The sequence below is a fragment of the Falco cherrug genome, chromosome 2 (assembly GCF_023634085.1).
Source record: "Falco cherrug isolate bFalChe1 chromosome 2, bFalChe1.pri, whole genome shotgun sequence".
Taxonomy (NCBI): domain Eukaryota; kingdom Metazoa; phylum Chordata; class Aves; order Falconiformes; family Falconidae; genus Falco; species Falco cherrug.
In genome coordinates, this window is record NC_073698.1 from 106,980,244 (window position 1) to 106,999,272 (window position 19,029).

The window sequence follows — 19,029 nt, forward strand, 5'->3', positions numbered from 1 at the left end:
TTTGTTCAAGAGCAGCCAAAATTGCTTAGTGTCCTAGACTAAATTACTTTTCTACCCCAGAGAGAGGGTGTTCCCTCTAAACCAGAGATGACGGTACAGGAATTTCAGAAAGTATTGCTTGCATTTTACTGATCTTCAGATGGCTAACACACAAGATTTTAAGATACAGTACTAGCAGTCTGAAAGTTATAAAATATTTAAATTATCTTCCTTTGAAAAGCAAATAAAGAGTCTTAAAAATATTTAGTATTCTATTAAAGGTATAGTCTTTTTACTGCTTTAAGCACCAGGTTATCAAAGTACCCTCAGTAGCCCATTAAGAGCTAGAAGCAAAGTCTGTCATAGTTGCTTCATTTCCTCTTTCCCTAAGGGGAAAATTACATGTAAAATATAATGTTTTGTTAAAGTTTCTTTTATTTCATTGTTTTAATATATGCATATACATACTTCTATGTTTGTGTCAAACAAAGCTACATAAATCGTGCCTTGCACTTGAGTTTCCATAGAAAGTGGCTGCCACTACTCTGAACAGTCCTTAGAAAGGCTGAGGAAACAAGCCTTATAAAGGTAATAAAAAGTTCCGAAGTTCCAGTGTGCATAAATGGAGTTTATTATAGAGATATTTCTACTTCAAAATTAAGGCAATTTTTTGAAAGTAACTTCAGCCACTCATTACCTTCAAAATAAGCATGATCTTGTACTGAAATCTCTATTCTTTGGGAACATCTTGTCTTTAGAAGCCTAGATTTCATATCCTGGAATCACAGAATAAATGAGTTTGGAAGGGATGTCTAGAAGTCATCTAATCTGATCCCCTGCTCAAAGTAGGTCTAACAGCAGGTTCCTCAGCAGCTTGTCTACACAAGGCCTGAACAATTCCAAGGATGGATATTCAAATATCAAATACAAATCTCACATCTAGCTGATTGTTCCTGGAGGGGCACATCCATGTCCTCATAGGTTTTCAAAGCTAGCTGGGATCACAATGGTGCTTTATTCTGATTTTCTGCATAATGAAGTCAAAGAGGTGGACTCACTAATTTCTGTATCAACTTCTTATTGAATAAGGGCATGTCTACAATATTTTTTTATGTAAAGAGTTGAAATTCAGGAGACTTCAATGCATTCCATATTAATTTATAATTCATACCATGTAATATTAAACTCTATCCCATTTTAACAGACTGTCTAGAAGATGGTCATTTTTGGTTCAGAACATACATCCTTCTAGCCTTGTCTTGCATTATGTCATCTTTCAGTACAAAAGCTTCTCTTGCAGTTCAGTTATCCTAAGCACAGACAGCAATTACCTTCTAGCTATCAAACTGCTTACTAATCCCAGGGGATTTAAAATAAATGTGAAGCTATACGGGGGGGTGGAGCGGGGGGTGAGGGGAAGAATGGGAAAGCGGTGGGGGGAAGGCACACAGACAGTCAAAAAGAAAAAGATCTTCTAGAAAGTTTGCATCTCAGTGCCACCAGAATTTCAAAGAACACTTAACTGCTGGTCATTTTATCAGCAGTAGTGAAAAGAAAAAAAACAACATTCAGTTTTGTAGTCAAGAGCTAATCCACTTAGGTACTTCTGTCATACAGCACAAAGTAAAGTTTACGTTGAGCTGAAGGCTGGAAGAGAGAATCGGGGATTGTTTTCCACCTGAAAGCTGTTCTACTCTTCTGTCTTGTGCAAATTCAACTGAGTCAAAGAGAGAGCTCTTTGCACTGGATGGTTAAAGCTGTGGGCTTGAGTTTAAAGAACTTCCTTAACATGTGGTCATGTACTTGCCAGGGCTCTAACTCTTACTGTTAAGCCTTTCCAGAAAGAGTCTTAATCTGAGAAAAGTGTCTGTCTCCTTGAAAAACAATTAGGCAAGTACATTGCAAAGTCATGAAAAAGTACTTCCTTTAAAACCTATGAAGAAATCAGGCACCTGCATGTGCAATGTAGTCCTCAAAGTAGACAGTCAGGATAACAAGGTCAATGCTTTTCCTTTTGAAAGATGTTATCTGGATAAGATTATGACTCCTAGAGAGTTCAGAAAAAGGAAAAACACAAAATACAAACAAAAAACTACAACAGGCAGTAAAAACCAACCAAGTGAAAAAGAATTTTAAACAAAATAAGCAAGAATGATGTGAGATGAGAAATATTTTTTTCTGCAACCACACTTAACCCATTCAGTAGCATCTAAGAGATGTACAGAAGGTCAGTATCATTTTTTGCTTAATTAGATTCAATGATGAAGGAATTAATAAAATTGTAGGGCCCCTTCATCCATTGTTTTGAAAACAGAGTTTTCAGGACCATGAGAGCAAGAAGAATATGGCTTCCACACAAATCAGACTTGACCAAGTATTTTGTAACTGTGTCAGCCAAGAATCTCCTAAGCTACTCTGTAGGGCAGGAATGGAAATTCCACCTATATAGGAAGCAGAACCCCAAGTATTACCAAGTGAGCTCCTGCAATTCAAGCTAGCTGATCTACAGGAGTGCAACACGCAATCAGACAAGCACTCAGCAGGTCTCTCTGAGATGTCACTGTTGAGGCCAGTAAGCAGCCAAAGAAACAAAATGTTGCTGTAGACTACAGTATTAGAAAGCCCACCAAAGCAAGATTCCCACAGAAGAAAAATGTTCCCCGCAACTCCCCCTCTCCTTAACAAGAAAAGACAATGGAGAGAATGTCATCAGAATAATATACCTTTCATAAGAAAGTACAGGATGACAGCATTTAGCTATCCCTTTAAAGAAGAATCTAATGTTACTCTGCCACTGACTTCTGCTTGTCCAGCTCAGCATAAGGTATGATGTTCACTGGGGCCTCTCAGTGACCTGAAATTAGTGGGACTTAGAGTCTAGGGGCTTCAACTGTACTCAAGTCCTAGTGTTTATCATTAACCATGTGTCACTGAGGGCCTGGAGACAGTCAAGCCTGAGCAACACTGAAGCCACGTATCCCTCCGCTAGCATTACCTCAGCCAGCCTCAGCACCTGCGCACCAATAAAAGCTGGGCTGCCATCAGAGGCTAAGCATGCAGCTGGAGGGCTTTGGACAGCAGTGCTGGGAATTTGACTGTGCCACTATGCACCCCATGAGACTTTTGGATCCCCATAACTTTACTCTAACTCTTAGTATGACAAGATGCCAGTTAAAGATACATTTTTGATACAAACCTAACAAGATATGCCTTCTTAATAGCGAAATTGGCAATTTATTCTGCAGATTAAGAGCAAAGGACCACTTCTACTGTTCCCTACGAGAAAAGAACACAGCATACAACAAGGATAAAGCCTATTTAGCAGTTGTACATAAAGCAGACTTAATTTTGTCTGGAGTCTTCAGATACTATAACAATAAAATAAGAACAAGTTCTGGGTGCTAGTTATTATTTTCATATGGTTACCGAGCAATTTATTGCTAAAGATAGGTATCTGACACTGTCTCCCATAACTGAATCTCTCCTGTTACCACTTTGCTTATCATTCACGCCAATGTTACATCTAACAGAGGAGTGTTAGCTCATTGAGAAAACAAACTAATTTATTTCATGTATATAGACATGTATATATTCAGCCCCATAGACTCCTCTGATGCACTACTCATACAAATCTACTCCTGTTGGGCTGATCCTTTGAGGATCAGACAATAGTTAACACAAGTATACATCAAGACTTGAGGAGGAGAAAACTTGCAACACCGAAGAGAAAATCTAAGTAAAGTATGAAGCACTAAGGAAGAGCTAGCCCAGATGTTTTTGCAACAATAATTAGAGGCCATCTCCAACACAGGAACTGCTACACAAAACACTGCATAAAATAGTACAAAGAAATATTCTGGAGACAAGTTTTGTACATGATTATCCATGTTAACCTAGGCTAGAAGTTTGGGTATGCTAGCAATACCACAGCATGTATTTTTCATGTCTATCTGCTCTACTGCATACATTTCCCTTATTTTCTTCCACACATTTCTCTCTCTCTCTCTCTCTCTCTCTCTCTCTCTCTCTCTCTCTCACACACACACACACACACACACACACACACACACACACACACACACACACACACACACACACACACACACACACTCACACACACACACTCACACACACACACTCACACACACACTCACACACACACACTCACACACACACACTCACACACACACACTCACACACACACACTCACTCACACACACTCACTCACACACACATTTCACACACACATTTCACACACACATACAAATTAACCCTAACAGAATTGCTTCCAACTGTAGTGCTAGAATACTGTTTCCCCCACCAGATGGCAGTAACTTCAACTTAATATAAACCAGACTGGTTGCCACATGTACAGCAAACAATGGCATTCGTTATATTTGGTTTTTTCCATGAGAGGGAAATGCTGGGTTTTTTTCAACATCTAGAGCTAGTCAAATTTCCTTCTAGTTAATGACAAATTGAAGGATAAAGTTTACTACCAACAGCTAAGCTCAACTTTGATCAGTGTATCCTACAAGATTTTTTTTTAAAACATGTACCATCCCATATGGTTATTCTTTCAGTATACTGTACTTTTCATCAGATTTTGAGAAATATGGGTGTTATTTCCAGTCATTGTCTTCTTCCAAGAGTAATTCCCAACCAGAAATGACTGAGTAACTTTCAACTGCATAATGAACCTAAACTTTTACAATAAATAATTAAAATTACTAAAGCACTCCAAAGAAGGGCAAAAAATAGAAAACATCTTGTGCATAATCGTTTGACAAAAATACAGAGTGTGCAGACTTCTTGACTTATGAAAAATTCAGGGTATCAACTACAGCAAAAATGTTACAGGTAGCACTTACTATATTACATATAGCCTAAATTGTCTTTAATGTGGGAACTAACAATTGCTTCTACTGGTAAGAGTAGAACAGGCAATCTAAAAATAATGTAATCTGGTGGATAAGGACTGCCCTGTAGGATATCCAGCTTTAGAAGCCACTCATCTATAGCTTCCAGCCAAAAGATTATTGTTCCGTTTTTATTTTTTGAAAGAAATATTTTTGAAAGAAATTTTCAAGAAGATGTCACATATTATAAAAAGAGGAGTTCACTCCTATTCTACTAGTATTGGTGTTCATAATGATTAAGTAGGTTTATACTCAGCTCTATACCAATGCAAAAATAATCTCAAAAATGCATATTCTTATTAATAAAACACACTCATCTTTCAATAAATTTACAACCAAATACACAGTCTGTTTGGACAGCTGGCTTCCACTGCCCTACAAACACAGATTCAGATCCTTTTTTTTTTTTTAAGGATTATTAGTTTTTAGGTAGAAAGATGAAGTTGAGCAAAATTTTCTCCAGATATACAAAGCAAATATGTTCAATGATGGAAAGAAAAGGCCACAAAAATAAAGAGAAAAAAAAAAGACATGGATTTTGTGGACAAACAGAAGCTTTAGAAAAAACAAGGACAGTGAAAGAGAAACTGGTCTTAGATAGGCAGAAAATGAAAGAAATGAACCAAGACCTAGCAAAAGATTCACAGTAAAAGGAGGAAATGTAAGCAGGAGGGAAAGGAATTATGATTGTGAAGCCTTTGGGAAGAGAGAGGAGGAAAGTAAAGGAAAGCAAGAGTGCTGCTCTTGAGCTTGGCTTTAGGAGTGCAATTGCAATGAAGCTCAATTTATTTCATAGAAAAGCTAGGTCTTTATTACCTGCTCCAGCTGAAATATGCTGGTGAATTACTGCTTTTCAAGAATACCGTGTTATGTCCACTTTCTACTAATTCAACATTAAGCATCCAGCCATACTTTTCCTCCACACTTGACAGCTAATGTTAACTGAATATTTCACTTTTCATAACCAGCTCCTCTACAGAAACCAAAAAAACCCTGGCATCCTAAATCAATGACATTTGAACTGAAGACAAGCTCTAGATACAGTATTATTCTTTAAAAGACCTTTTCATAAACTTTTCATTATGGCTTGATGTTCTTCTGAGTTTGCACATTTACATCAGCTGGAAGTATAAGCAGAATCCACCATAAAAGTAAGATATTCCTAACATCTGAAGGATAAGGAAAAGTAAAAGTAACAAGGACTTTTTAGTATGAACCTAGCCAAAATGGTTTTGAGAGTGCCAACCTGTGTGAATAACCGCACACTCAAAATTCATCTTTAGATCAGAAAAACAAACTGAATGAGTCACCGTTGAAGTGGACAGAGTAAGCACAGGGATCCACTGTTCAACATAAGGTCCCAGCATAAAGAGTTTAGCACAACCCTGCAACATTCAAAGAGCCAGTATAGTGGGAGTTACATATAACTGCTTTTTTCTCCAGCTGTGGTATCAGTAGTAATCCTACAGTAATGTTCAGAAATTCCTGTATATTTTGAAAAGGATACAGGAAAAATAGAGGTGAAAGAAGAGCAACAAAACCTGAGTACTGGAGAATACGTGTTATAGTGAAAGTCTTAAAAGATATCAGATCTATATATACAAACATGTAGCAGTGCTTATAGGAAAACAACTACCATCTATAAGTGCCAGAAGAAAACAATGGCTCAAAGCTGAAGCTCATCAAATTTAAAACAGGTAGAAGGCACAATTTTTGAGTTTGTTTCAGGAATTAATTACTTTTGCGATCAAGATAAATAGTGGATTAAATACAAAAATAAAGCCTTTCCTGCTTCAAAGACAAAATACAAGGGGTTAACAGCACAAAACATAAAAATTGAAGAGTTTAAACTACATGGTCCAATGGCACATTCTGATTTGAAACAGTATTGTTCTCCATGAAACGTGTGAAGTAATTAATCGCATCTGTAAGGAATAATATTTTGAATCACATCAAGGCGCTCCCAGCCTTCCCACAGGTGAGAGAGCTGGCAGTTAACCTTTCTTAGAAACTTAGAAATTTTCATTCGAGTGAAGACAGCAATGACAAAACTCCCACCAAATTGAACGGCACTAAGGCTTTTGACCCAGTTCTGGTGCTGCCAACATCCCCCCCAGGAGGCTGAGCCTCGGGGCCCTGCCACACCATCCCAGCTGGGCTGGGGCCGCGGGTGCCCCCCACTGCAGCAGGCCCGGCCCTGCCTCCCCCACCACAGGGGTGGCCATGCCACAGGGCCCAGCCTCTGGGCCCCAGCCTGAGGGATGGGCACCCACGGGGCCTGGCCTGGTGTTGGTGAGGGGGCTGTTCCAGCTGCTGCCCATGGCTGGCCCTGCACCTTGGTGGCCCTGTGCTGTGAGGAGAAGAGCCATGACTGCGCTCCTTGGGAGCCATTTCAAACCTGGTGGGAGCATCTCCTAAGTGTCCTGGAAAAGCTGCTGTGGGGTGGAAAGCAGCTGCACTGCCCACAATGCCATGTGCCAGAGGTTGGTCATGGTGACTCGGCACCTGAAATGCTGGGAGACACTCTCAGGGCTTACCTGCAGTTTGTGAAGCCGCAAACATGGTCCAGTTGTGAAACGGAATGATGGCTATACACCTGGAAGAGATGCAGCACATCAGAACAAGGATACGGGACTCATGCTACAAACCAACTGAGTTTCACTTATTAACCCCTTTTCAGAGAACGGCATAATGTTATATCCCATAATTACAAAATATACAGACAAAAGAGAGGAATCTTTTTTTTTCGAGGCTTGATGAACTTCAACAGGTTAATGAATTTAAGGGAATTGTCATATATCAGCAGCTTAACCAACAAAATAAGTCAGTACCACGCGGTGAAGTGCCTGACCCCTCACTCGCCCCAGTCAGCCCATCCGAGCAGGTAGCCTGCCCTCAGATCACGCTTTTCCATGGGCTGCAGCAGACACAGGCAGGGAGCAGGCCAAAAGAAGGGAAATTACTTTACTCCTCTGCCATCTTGTCTCTTCCAGGCCCCACGGCCTTCTGTCATGTCACAAACTGGGGGCACTCACTTGCTGGCTGCACATTCAACTGTGTGCTGAGCTATGTATGCAAATAAAGTCACCATTATAAATACTTTTATTGCTTTTATAAAGTGCCAACCAACTCAATTTTTTAGACTCAATTTTAGCACCTGAAACAACAGTTTGAATTTGTGCACAAAACCTGTAATTTTTCTCATTTGTACTAACGTCTTCACAGCAAACACACAGATCTGTTTAACTGAATTTATTGGGAAAAGTATTAATCTATAATTACATTTCTGGTACAATAAATATAATAACAAGGGAAAACACATGTAGTAGAAGCCCTATTCTGGCAGAAGATGCTCAGTTTATTCCATAAGAAATCCTCTGAGCTGTTTGTCATCAACAGATTGCATATAGTGCCTTCCTTTCATTAACATGGAGTTTTTCAGGATGTGCAATAAGATATAACCTGTTGTCACATTCAGCAAATGCACGGGATTTTTAAACGAGCAACCATTTGGTTTCTGAGAGCTCAATTAGTATTAATTACAAGTATAAAGAAGCACCACAACATATTCACATTGATAGTATAGGCATATCTACAGCATAATTACTGTCACTTCAATAAGCGCAGTCATGCATATCATCCCCTTCTACGATCAAAGTGGTGGCATATCGAGTCCAGGCTCCTGCTATCAGAGGCAACCGTGTTTCACATTCCCTTTCATAAATGTATCACTTTCCACCTTGCAGTTAGACCTGTGTGGAAAAACAAAACCCAACCACCTTATTGGGAGGTTTCTCCAGAATGCTACTGCTTTGATGGCTAGAAATCTAACTTTTAGTTTGATTTTCTGCCAGTTACCTCTGTCCAAGCTCTGTTCTTCAGAATAAATGGTTGTTCTCCTTTGCTTGCAATTTTCCTCTCCCCACAGCATATCTTTGCTTTTGGCCTTTATTTTATTGAAGCAAAATAAAGCTTTCAGTATCCTCACAATAATCTCTCCCTTCCCACTATTCATTTTACTAGTTTTTCTCTGTTACAACTAAATTTGTGCTTCCTACACCTGGCTGCTCTGAATGCTAGGCACTGTTGCTGGGGAGGTTGTTGCAGTGCCTTGCATTCAAGGCATTAATAATTTTATTCCACTATCTGAAACGTCTAACTTGATAAATTTTTAAATGGTTTATGGACATAACACATTGGTGTCTCAGTCATTTTGGATGAAATTGATCTTACCTAGTTTTAAGCAGCACCTCTGAGCTAGTCCTGCAGGCCTCTTTTATAGTTAGAGTTACACTTTACAGCATGATTCATGCGATCTATTTTTAGAGAATCTGACTGGATGAAGTCTGCTGTGCCCTAGAAACACTCTTCACTGACCGTGTCTAAACAAATACCTCAGTTGGAGAGATCCATACTGGATCAACTGAACAGCTTGTTTTGTGGTTTTTAATATAATCAGTTCCTTAATTTCCTTTTTAAAAATCACAAGATACCAGATGACAGCAGAAGTAAGCATAACCACAGATACGACTTTATGTTTTCAAACTTCCATCGTGTCTCTAACCCTCATGATCTCTGATTGGAATAATCCAGAGGAAACTTCACAAAATTGACAGTACTTTTGAACTGCATATTGAAAATGGCTCTTCTAGCACAGTTTTAAAACCCACAGTAACTACAGGAAGCACAATTTCCCTTCAAAAATCAAGTGCTTGTATAATGTTTTGACAGGATTACAGTTTGACAAGTGATATTCTAGACTAGCACATAAGAAAGACAAGACCAACAGGTATTTCAGGAAATTATATTGTAACATTCAGGAGTGAAAAAAAGATGCTGAATTTTCATCAATCATAAATAAAAGGATGTAGACTTGGGGAAGTAAGTAGGATGCTTTTTGGCAATCCATCTCTATCAAAGCTCCTTAATTATATCTTCTAAGCAAGAAGTTTGAAACATTTGAATAGCAAAGGATAAACATTAAAATCAAACAAGTAAGCATAAATACATATTTCTATGATCATCTCCAATGGAACAACTAAAGAATTTTGCTTCACAAAGAACAAATTAAAATCGGAAGGAAATTGATACTCTCCGTCACCTCCATAGACAAATAAATGTAGCTACCATAGTGTGTGTTCTTACAGTATATTAATATTTAGAAATTGGCTACTGCTGACTCTTAAGAATTTACCTTAAATCCTCCAAATATGAGGTGGAATGGAAAAAGTGTTCCAACTATAACAGTGTTGCTTTGCGTTGTGAGGGAAGTGCTAGTAGATAAATAGGTTTATCCCAAAGGTTTTGCAGCAAGTAACAGGCTGGACTAAGTATCTTGGGAGTTTTGGTTTTGGCCAGCACATACTCATGAAGGCTTTCTTCACATCTCACCAATCCTGTTTGCATACAAACATTTGAAGAGTTCTTCATGTGATACGAGTGTTTGGACAAAATTCCTTATGACAGGGGATAACTGGGGAAAGTTTTAATCCAAATCACTCTCAATCCCAAGGTAAATACAAATTAAAGAACATTTGGAAGATTACTGAACATATAAACATGAACAATTCAAAACTGAATTATTTACCATAGTCTAAGTCATTATGAATACTTTTCATCCTACTTGGTGCTCAGAAACCAAAACTCAGAACAACTCTTAGAAATGCAAACATCTAAAAACTTTATTCCCTGAACCATAATACCAAAAGGATTAACCTCCAGATAATTCAGGCTCAAGGACAAATTCATGGACAGAAGGTCCATAAATAGATACAGAAGGGTACAGGTAGGGATCTCCCCTCTAATATCACAAATCCAAAAATTATGGATGCCAAGGGAGTACAAGGGAAATGGGCCTCTCTCCTTTCTGTGGTCCATGCGTTCTCCCTAAATTGCATGCCCTGTTTCCACTGCCGTAGAATAAGCACCAGCACAGATGGACTGTTAGTGCGGCCCACAAGAGCATTACTTGAACAATCTTGTTTCATGAATGAAAACCAGATAGACTTCAGGACCACCGTGAGAAGACTCAAATACAATGGTGGGAAACATTTAAAACTGTTAAACATTGCAGTCTAAGAGAGAGATCACCTAGTCAGAACTAATGAGTTAAAAAAAAATACCATTAGAGTTCTCACACAAACATGTATTCAGACCCAAAATCACAGTCACGGTAGTATCAAAGGTATGTCTCTTCACAGAAATATGAAATATTTTTTTCAGGATGTAATTTCAGATATTTTTTAATGTCAAACTATCAACCATCATGCCACTCATAAACCAAAAATCATCAGATTTTCCATTCTCTAAGAAAATTTGATTTTCTTAGGCCACAGCTCTCAAAAACATGTCCTTGACAGTGGCATTTGTTAAGCACATACGCTGACCTTTTCAAAGTTTCTCTTTTTTGAAGTGACTGTTCTTGTTTTGCATTCTGCTACGTACTCTGACATATACTGCTAAGTGCAAACTTTGCATGCTTGCCCTAGTTCGCAAGGATCTTTACTCATGGAGCATACAAGTATTACAAGATTTCTTTAGAATTCTTTCTTTTCAGTAATGTAAAACTTGCAGAACTATTCAACAGAGGAAGTTTGCACTCCTGTTTTCTGAAACAAGATGTAATAATTCTACCAAAGGCATATCAGTATATAAAATAGCTGATATTTATCCTGAGAACTCCCATGAACTTTCATGACTATCTCTTTGGAAGAAATCAAATACGAAAAAAAATATGGAGTCACTCCATGGACAGCACAATATTTTAAAACCAAGACCAACAGTAGTTTAGACACGCTCTGGTCTCTCATAAGTCCTGTTTGATTTTCCATTAAGTGATTATATAGTGCAGAAGAGGAGACAAATGATGAGAAAAAGGCATATTTTGCATTCAAAGGGTCTCTGTGATACTCCTCTGAAAATATTGGAAAGGGAAAAAGCAATCATTTTTTAGGAAAACCTGTTTTCTTCATTATGATGATGCACCTTCTTGGAGCCCAGAAAGCCAATCATATCCTGGGCTGCAAAAAAATAAGTGTGGCCAGCAGGTCAAGGGAGGTGATTCTCTCCCTCTATTCCACTCTCACGAGACCCCACTTGGGGTACTGCATCCAGCTCTGGGGCCCTCAGCACAAGAAAGACATAGCCCTGTTAGAGCGGGTCCAGAGGAGGGTCACAAAAATTATCGGAGCGCAACAACACCTCTGCTGAAAGACTGAGAGAACTGGGGTTGTTCAGGCTGAAGAAGTGAAGGCCACAGGGAGACCTTACCGTGGCCTTTCAGTAGCCCTTGAACTTAAAGGGGTTTGTAAGAAAGGTGGAGAGAGACTTTTTACCAGGGTCTGTAGTGGCAGGACAAGGGGTAATGGTTTTAACCTGAAAGGGGGTAGATATAGATTAGATATAAGGAAGAAAATTTTTTTACAATCAGGGTGGTGGAACACTGGAACAGGTTGCCTAGAGAAGTTGTGGCAGCCTCATCACTGGAAGTGTTCAAGGTCAGATTGGATGGGGCTCTGAGCAGCCTGGTCTAGTGAAAGGAGGTAGCCCTGCTCATGACAGAAAGGTTGGACTAGATGAATGTGAAAGGTCCCTTCAAACCCTAACTATTCTATGATTCTACAGTTCTGTGACTGGTATGACTGGCTCTTTGCAGGAAATAATTTTGCCATGGGATCATATCACAAAGATTGTGATCTTACATTAGTCAGGATCTACACAAAACCAAAGCTGTTATTGCTGTTGTTCTGCACGTCTCTGTTAAAAGGCTACAAGAAATATTGGTTATTTTGGATTAACATTATTTTAGTAATGTTAAAGGTTCCTTTCCTATAACCAGAACATAAGCATTAAAGGGACTTAATATCATAGGATCAGAAAATTACTACTGAAATGAACTTCATGTACTTCAGATGCTTCTGGAATCAGCCTAACTTCCATTTCCAGGACAAAACATCATCAAACAATGCTACTGAGTGAGAAAATGTGTCCTTCTGGTCATCTGACTAAAGAGTTTGTCCTGCATCTGTTATTCCTATTCAAAGCATTTAGAAGGAGGCTAGCATAAGGAGTAAGGACTTAAATAGACTTTCTAAGGCTTTTTGTGGTGGCCATTACAGACCAAGAAGAATATTCAAGAGCCAGAGAGACTTTGTTTTGTATCTTGAATTGAAGCTGATGCAGTTAAGCATTCCCAAGTTTATAGCAAAGCAAATCCACATACAGTACCTAAAGCAAATAACTGTTACTGGCTGTAACTCATCAGATACCTTGGTTTTGAGGGGAAAAGCCTAGAGACCTTCACATACTACTAAAATTCAAACAACACAGTTTTAACCTTCGCCGATTCTTTGCTAAATGGCTTTCTTCTAGTCCCTGCTCTTAGCCACTCCACAGTCAGGCTTGAATATTCTCTATTATTAAGGAAATACGGAAAAGGATGATCTTGGAGAAGCAAACTAAAGGACTTTTGGAAGGCATTAGAGCTGGCAGCACATTAAGAAACCTTGAATTAAAAAGGTATCTTTTCATTCAGATTTCAGATAACTGTAATTCTTCTTGTATCACCTGACTAAAACTTGGGCTCACTTTACTGCTTTTAATTTATCCAGTACATTATTAGGATGTGCAACATGATAAACTCCTGTCCTTGAAATGATGACTTACAACACTGTTGCTTATCGTAAGTGCCAGTATAAAAATTGCTTAAAGATGGTACCAAACTCCAGAACCCTTACCTTCACTGAGCAAGGGGATCATGGTCTCTTCAGGGTATTTGCTTGGTTTTGGTTCAGGACACTACAACAGAGCTGACAATATTTTATTTTATTTTTTCCCCAAAGAGGCTTACTTGTCTGACTCAAATTAAGAGACTTTTGGTGAAATACATCTGTTATAAACCCTTTTTCCCAACAGCTGAAGATTTTGTAGGCTAGATGTTCCACATTGGTTCAGCTATCTTAACAGCTTTCTGTAATTCATTGTGCTTCTGCAGGGAAGTAAAGCTAGATAAACCATGCTGGTAGGATTGATACCTCCCTTAATTCAAGCAAGCAACTCAGTATAAAATACCTCGAAAATAAACTGATGATACAGCAAACCTTGTCTACAGCATATTGGGTTAAATCTTTGTCCACCACTCTTGTGAAAACAAAGGAATTAGTTCTGAAGGCAACAGAAGCATGAATTGCACTGATTATGAAGGAAATTGCATCTGATAATCCTTGCTATGCAAAGCACAAAACTTCACAACATCCAGGTGGCATCTCCAGTGTAAAAAAAGCCCTCCTCCTCCTCCCTGTTCTCAGAACTAGTGACGTACTCCCTTTGTTCAGAGAAGCTGAATTGGCTTCTGTATCGCAATGGAGGTTAGAAGATAGTGTTGCTTCTTGAGGCCCTTAGATCCCTGGTATTCAAGAAAGGGAATATGATGTTTAGATGATATGCTTCTTCATCTAAACGAATGGGTCAATAATAGAGTAAAACGCCTCCAACTGGCAGCCTGAACTTTAGCTTGAACTAACTAGGTGCAAAGCTGGTGCGCTGCTCGAGCAACAACCCAGTATAACCCAATGTTTTTTCAGAACTTCAGTGTCAACAAAAGAGGGCCAGGAGTGGATGTACTTAGGGCAACAACTGAACACATAGTAAAATCCATCCTACAACAACAGCACAAATAGCACTTAATGGTTTCACAATCATATTTTCATTGCTAAGAAAGATGCACCTTTTCCCTTCAACACCACATCTTTCATTGCAATGCTCTATCCTCAGCTCCTTACAGAAGACAACTAATTATTTCAAGAAATGTTCATGAATATAATTAAGATCAGATCCTCCCCTTGGTACACTGTGCAGACTGCTGTGAAACTAGAGATGACTTTTTTATCAGTTACAATAGAAATGAACAAGAGAGAAGCCTTTTATTTTAAAAATCTTCCTTCCAAGAGCAAATTTCTCTCCCTTTCCTTTTCTTTTTTTTATTAAAACTTAATGTGTTATTAGCATGAGAATAAGTGACTGCTGCCATTGCATTGCTGAATTTCAAGCAGTATTTGGATACCAAATACAACAGCACTGTCTTAAGCACTGTCAGTACTTAATCTTTTAATGTATCACTGAAGGTAACAAACAAAAATTAAGAGAATCTCACATAGTCTGAATAAAGCTTAAGGCATAACACTTCCACATGGTGTATGAATTTCCAAACTGCAGTCAGTATATGAACATGTTTTTCATCATTAACACACTTCTATAGTTCAGCTGGAATATCAAAATATTCTATTACATGTAACAGCCTACACAAAAGACCAGCAAATAGGTTTTTCTTTTAAACTAACAGGACTAGTCAATGGACCTTCTGGAGAAAAGGTACAGATTGCAATCATGTCAAAGACTATCTGAAAACTGAATTAATATGCAAGATATAAATTATCCAAAATGAACGCAATGAATCCAGATCATGACCATTTAAAGATAATGGGCTTCCTACTTTTGCTATTAATATTTAATTGCTTGTATTGCATGTTTATGTCGTCCTATGCATTTTTTGATGTTTTGTTAGATAATTTTGGCCCATAAATTTCCAAGATAGCCAAAAGACTTTTTTTTTAAAAAAGCCTATTACTATTTAGAAGCAACTTACAGTTGGTTCACATACATACTTGCATTTTGAATATGCAGTCCCCAATCAAAAGTTAAATCGAACTGTCCTATAGATTGACGGAACATCAGAATACACTCTAAGTAACTACTGCCCTTGATTCACTCATAAATATTAATTACATTTATAGTATAGCAATACAAATTGTACCAAGTACCACAGGACCCTGGAGTTATTAAAGAGCAGCAAAAAATACTGACCAAAATGACTGGAGTAATTATTACTGTTCCTGAAACTTCAAACTCTGTTCAACAGTTCACCAGATATTTTCACTCCACCTCAATTTTGACAAGGATAGTTGTAAAAAATTAATCTTGTACTGATAATAACACAAATGCTGTAGCTTACAATAAAACAAAACAACATATAGCAAGTACACAACAGAAGCTACTGGTCCTAAATCAAGCATTTTAACAGTAAAATTCTAATAAAAATAGTAAGCCATCAAAATTTACAAACTACCACAAACAGTTAAAAATTTCAGACAACAGCTTTAATAAATACAATTAACAAAACAGTCACACTTATGCCGGAGCAAATACACTACACATTGTAATTTTTCAAAAGGAAATGTAATACGCTGCAGCTAAAAGAATAACAAAGCAAAAAGAAACAAAGTACAAACATAATGATTCTCAAAGGTTAATGGTTACACCACAGGCTTATTTTCACTAATCACATTTTTACTGCCTATAGCCTGCAGATAACATTTTTTCCCCCTGCAGAAGGTAAGACTATTATGTGCTAACTTTTGTGTGCATTTTAAATTGTGTTGTCTAGGAGTGAAAATGTCAAAAATTACCATTGTAGAGCCAAAAAAGGAAGAAAAATAGCTGGTAAAATATTGGAACAAAAAAAGTTATTGCAGAGAGATAGAAATTCATTACTTTCATGCTCTGTCAAACTTATAATAATATGCACTTAGAAAGAAAAGCAAAATCTTATTTTAAATGGCATTTGCTGAAGCTACGCTAACAAAAGGATTTGTGGCCCTGTCACAAAAAAACATTGACCCTTGACCTTTTTTCAGTTTAGAGAAGCAAAACAGCCAGAATCTTGTGTATCAAACAAATGTTTGTTTTGTATAAACATTCTCCCAATTTTCTTAGTTTGCTGCAAAAGCTGAGAAAAAAGAAAACAAAAAAAAGAAGAAAATGCCCCAAACTAACGGCTCAATTCAGAAACAGTGCAAGCCTGCTTCTAAACAGTCATGTGACTTTTTTTTTGCTAACAGCCATGTGCTCGCGTATCATTTTACTCTGAAATAACTCTGCGGATTTCAGCTCAACCTGCCTTTGCTTATAATGCATGACATAGCCTGTGAGGGAGCCTGAGAACTGTCCCTCTTCAAAAGCAAGGTTCCCATGCTTGGCCTGTAACCATGGAAGCAGATGCCTTTTTTGCTTACCCCTGCTTACCTCTTTGCAGCCACGAGCTGCTCCCTATTGTTAAAAGGGGTACGCCTTGATTTTTCTTCGTCGTGACCGAACTTGCCTCTTCTTCAAAGGGCATGATGCTGCAGGTCATTGGTCTAGACTGTTTGCACGGTCCAGAGAACAGCCTTGATGTAACCCTTGCTCCGTCTGTGCCACACCACCAGCCGTGCGACTGCAGACTGTAGGGGGACATCGGAGATCTGTATTTGAAAAGAAGTCCGTCCGATTTTGCCATTGTGCCTTTTCAGTCATCGATCGAATGAATATCGAACCTTCTGTCGTTGCATGTGTGAAATAGATAGCTTAGCAAGCACTTTTGTGCCCAAACCTGTGCAGTGGGCCAAACTCTCTTCCTTTATTCACAAGTATTATTGTTTTTTGTAGTATAGCAATTTCTTAGGTACTTTAATAATGGTGTCCTAATGTTAGACCAGCCTCACAACAGAATCTTTGTTGCAATCTGTTTGATTTTACACTTAATTTTTAATTTTAATTTCTTTTTTTAAAGATGCTTTCTGTTTTAGTCCTTCCCAGTTGAACATCAGCCCTCTTAAAGTGCAAGGGAGGCTGATTTTGAATCGGTATGAATAGCCCAGAATCATGAGGGGTTTCAAAATAAGATACCGACTGGTGGTTTGCTACCATAAAGCTTTAAAAATACATGAGAGAAAAAGTGAACTTGGATAGCTTCCAAAAAATTCCAAAAAAAAAAGGTGAATTAAAAAAGTAAAAAGTCCAGCGAATATGGCCCCTTTTTTTGTTGTTTGTTTTTCTTTTGGTTTTGTTGTTGTTATTGGGTTGGGATTTTTTTGTTAAATACAAATAAAGTAGATAGTGGTAAGGAAAGACAGACATTGATTACAATAATTGATAAAATAACCTGACAGTGGTGGCTAAAAAACTAAAAGAATTCTATCTCTTTTTTCCCTCAATATACAAAGAAAAACAATTTGGAAATTTAACAACTCATAACATGGGAGCTTTAAAATACATTGTATTCTTCTGTACTAACTGCACAAACATTTTCACTGGGCACCTTATTTTTTTAAAAAATGTATTTAATTAAAAAAAAAAATAAACAGATAAATGTCCAAACCATAGCAAGAAATTATGAAAATTATGCTAAGCCACTGAGAAAACATAGCTGAAGTGTTCAATCGAAGAGTTCAACAGAACTCTAGGAATTTCAGGGGGGAGTGAAGAAAAAGATGCTAACACCTTTAAATAAAAAAAGACAGAATTGTAGCTGATGTGGAAAATGATACATTCTTGAAATCAGTCGGTAAGCAAATTTTTACTCTTCTTTTAACAGAATGGCAAACTCTCTGACCACTGCCTGTCAAAAAAACAATAACCTAGTGAAAACCATCAGCACCTACTCATTGTAAAATATGCCTGCCTCTACTCTGTCCTAATAAAATTCGGATCGCATCAAAAAGGGCTTATATATTCTTCAGGGTGTTGCTTACCCTGCGTTGTCTGTATGTGACATCAGTATATATATTTTTGAGATACCTCTATCTCATACTTCAAGGCATACCTATTTTCTCTAATTGCCGCAGGCAAAGGGGAGGTGCACTAAAGAATAAAGAAGGTTATTGTGACAGATGAAACATAATTCACAATGAGTACTCTTTTCATCCAGCCTTAAGTAGCAGAGGATTACTCCAAGCTGAATTTTAGGGGAGTATGTATGATCTGATTTAATAATATGAGGACAGGCCACGAGCTGAAAGGCAATGTAAACCAATTATGCTTTTGCTGATTGTTTGGGGGGTTTTGTTGTTGGGGTCCCCCCCCTCCTCTCTTTTCTGGAAGTAGAAGAAATGGTAACGCGAAGAGGGTCTGAAGAAACATGGGGAAAAGTAAGATATGCCAAGAAATAAAAGTTGACATTTTCTGGAATGGATATTGATAAATGTTTATTCTATATTTCTGCTTCATGACACTTAAATGAAATAAGATCATGCCATTTCTTCAGTAAATATGCGCTGTGAAAGTAGGTAAACTAATTTTGATACACTTACTGAACTTG

General features: G+C 38.0%; 1 long non-coding RNA gene across 3 annotated transcripts in view; it reads right to left on the bottom strand.

Annotated features, from left to right (window-relative positions):
- Positions 1-19,029, bottom strand: part of LOC114017804 (uncharacterized) — a 332,083-nt gene that overhangs the window by 132,793 nt on the left and 180,261 nt on the right. For all 3 annotated transcript variants that reach the window (XR_003563064.2, XR_003563062.2, XR_003563063.2), the window contains one exon: positions 7,436-7,494. This is a non-coding gene — a long non-coding RNA (uncharacterized LOC114017804). The remainder of the gene's footprint in view (positions 1-7,435; positions 7,495-19,029) is intronic.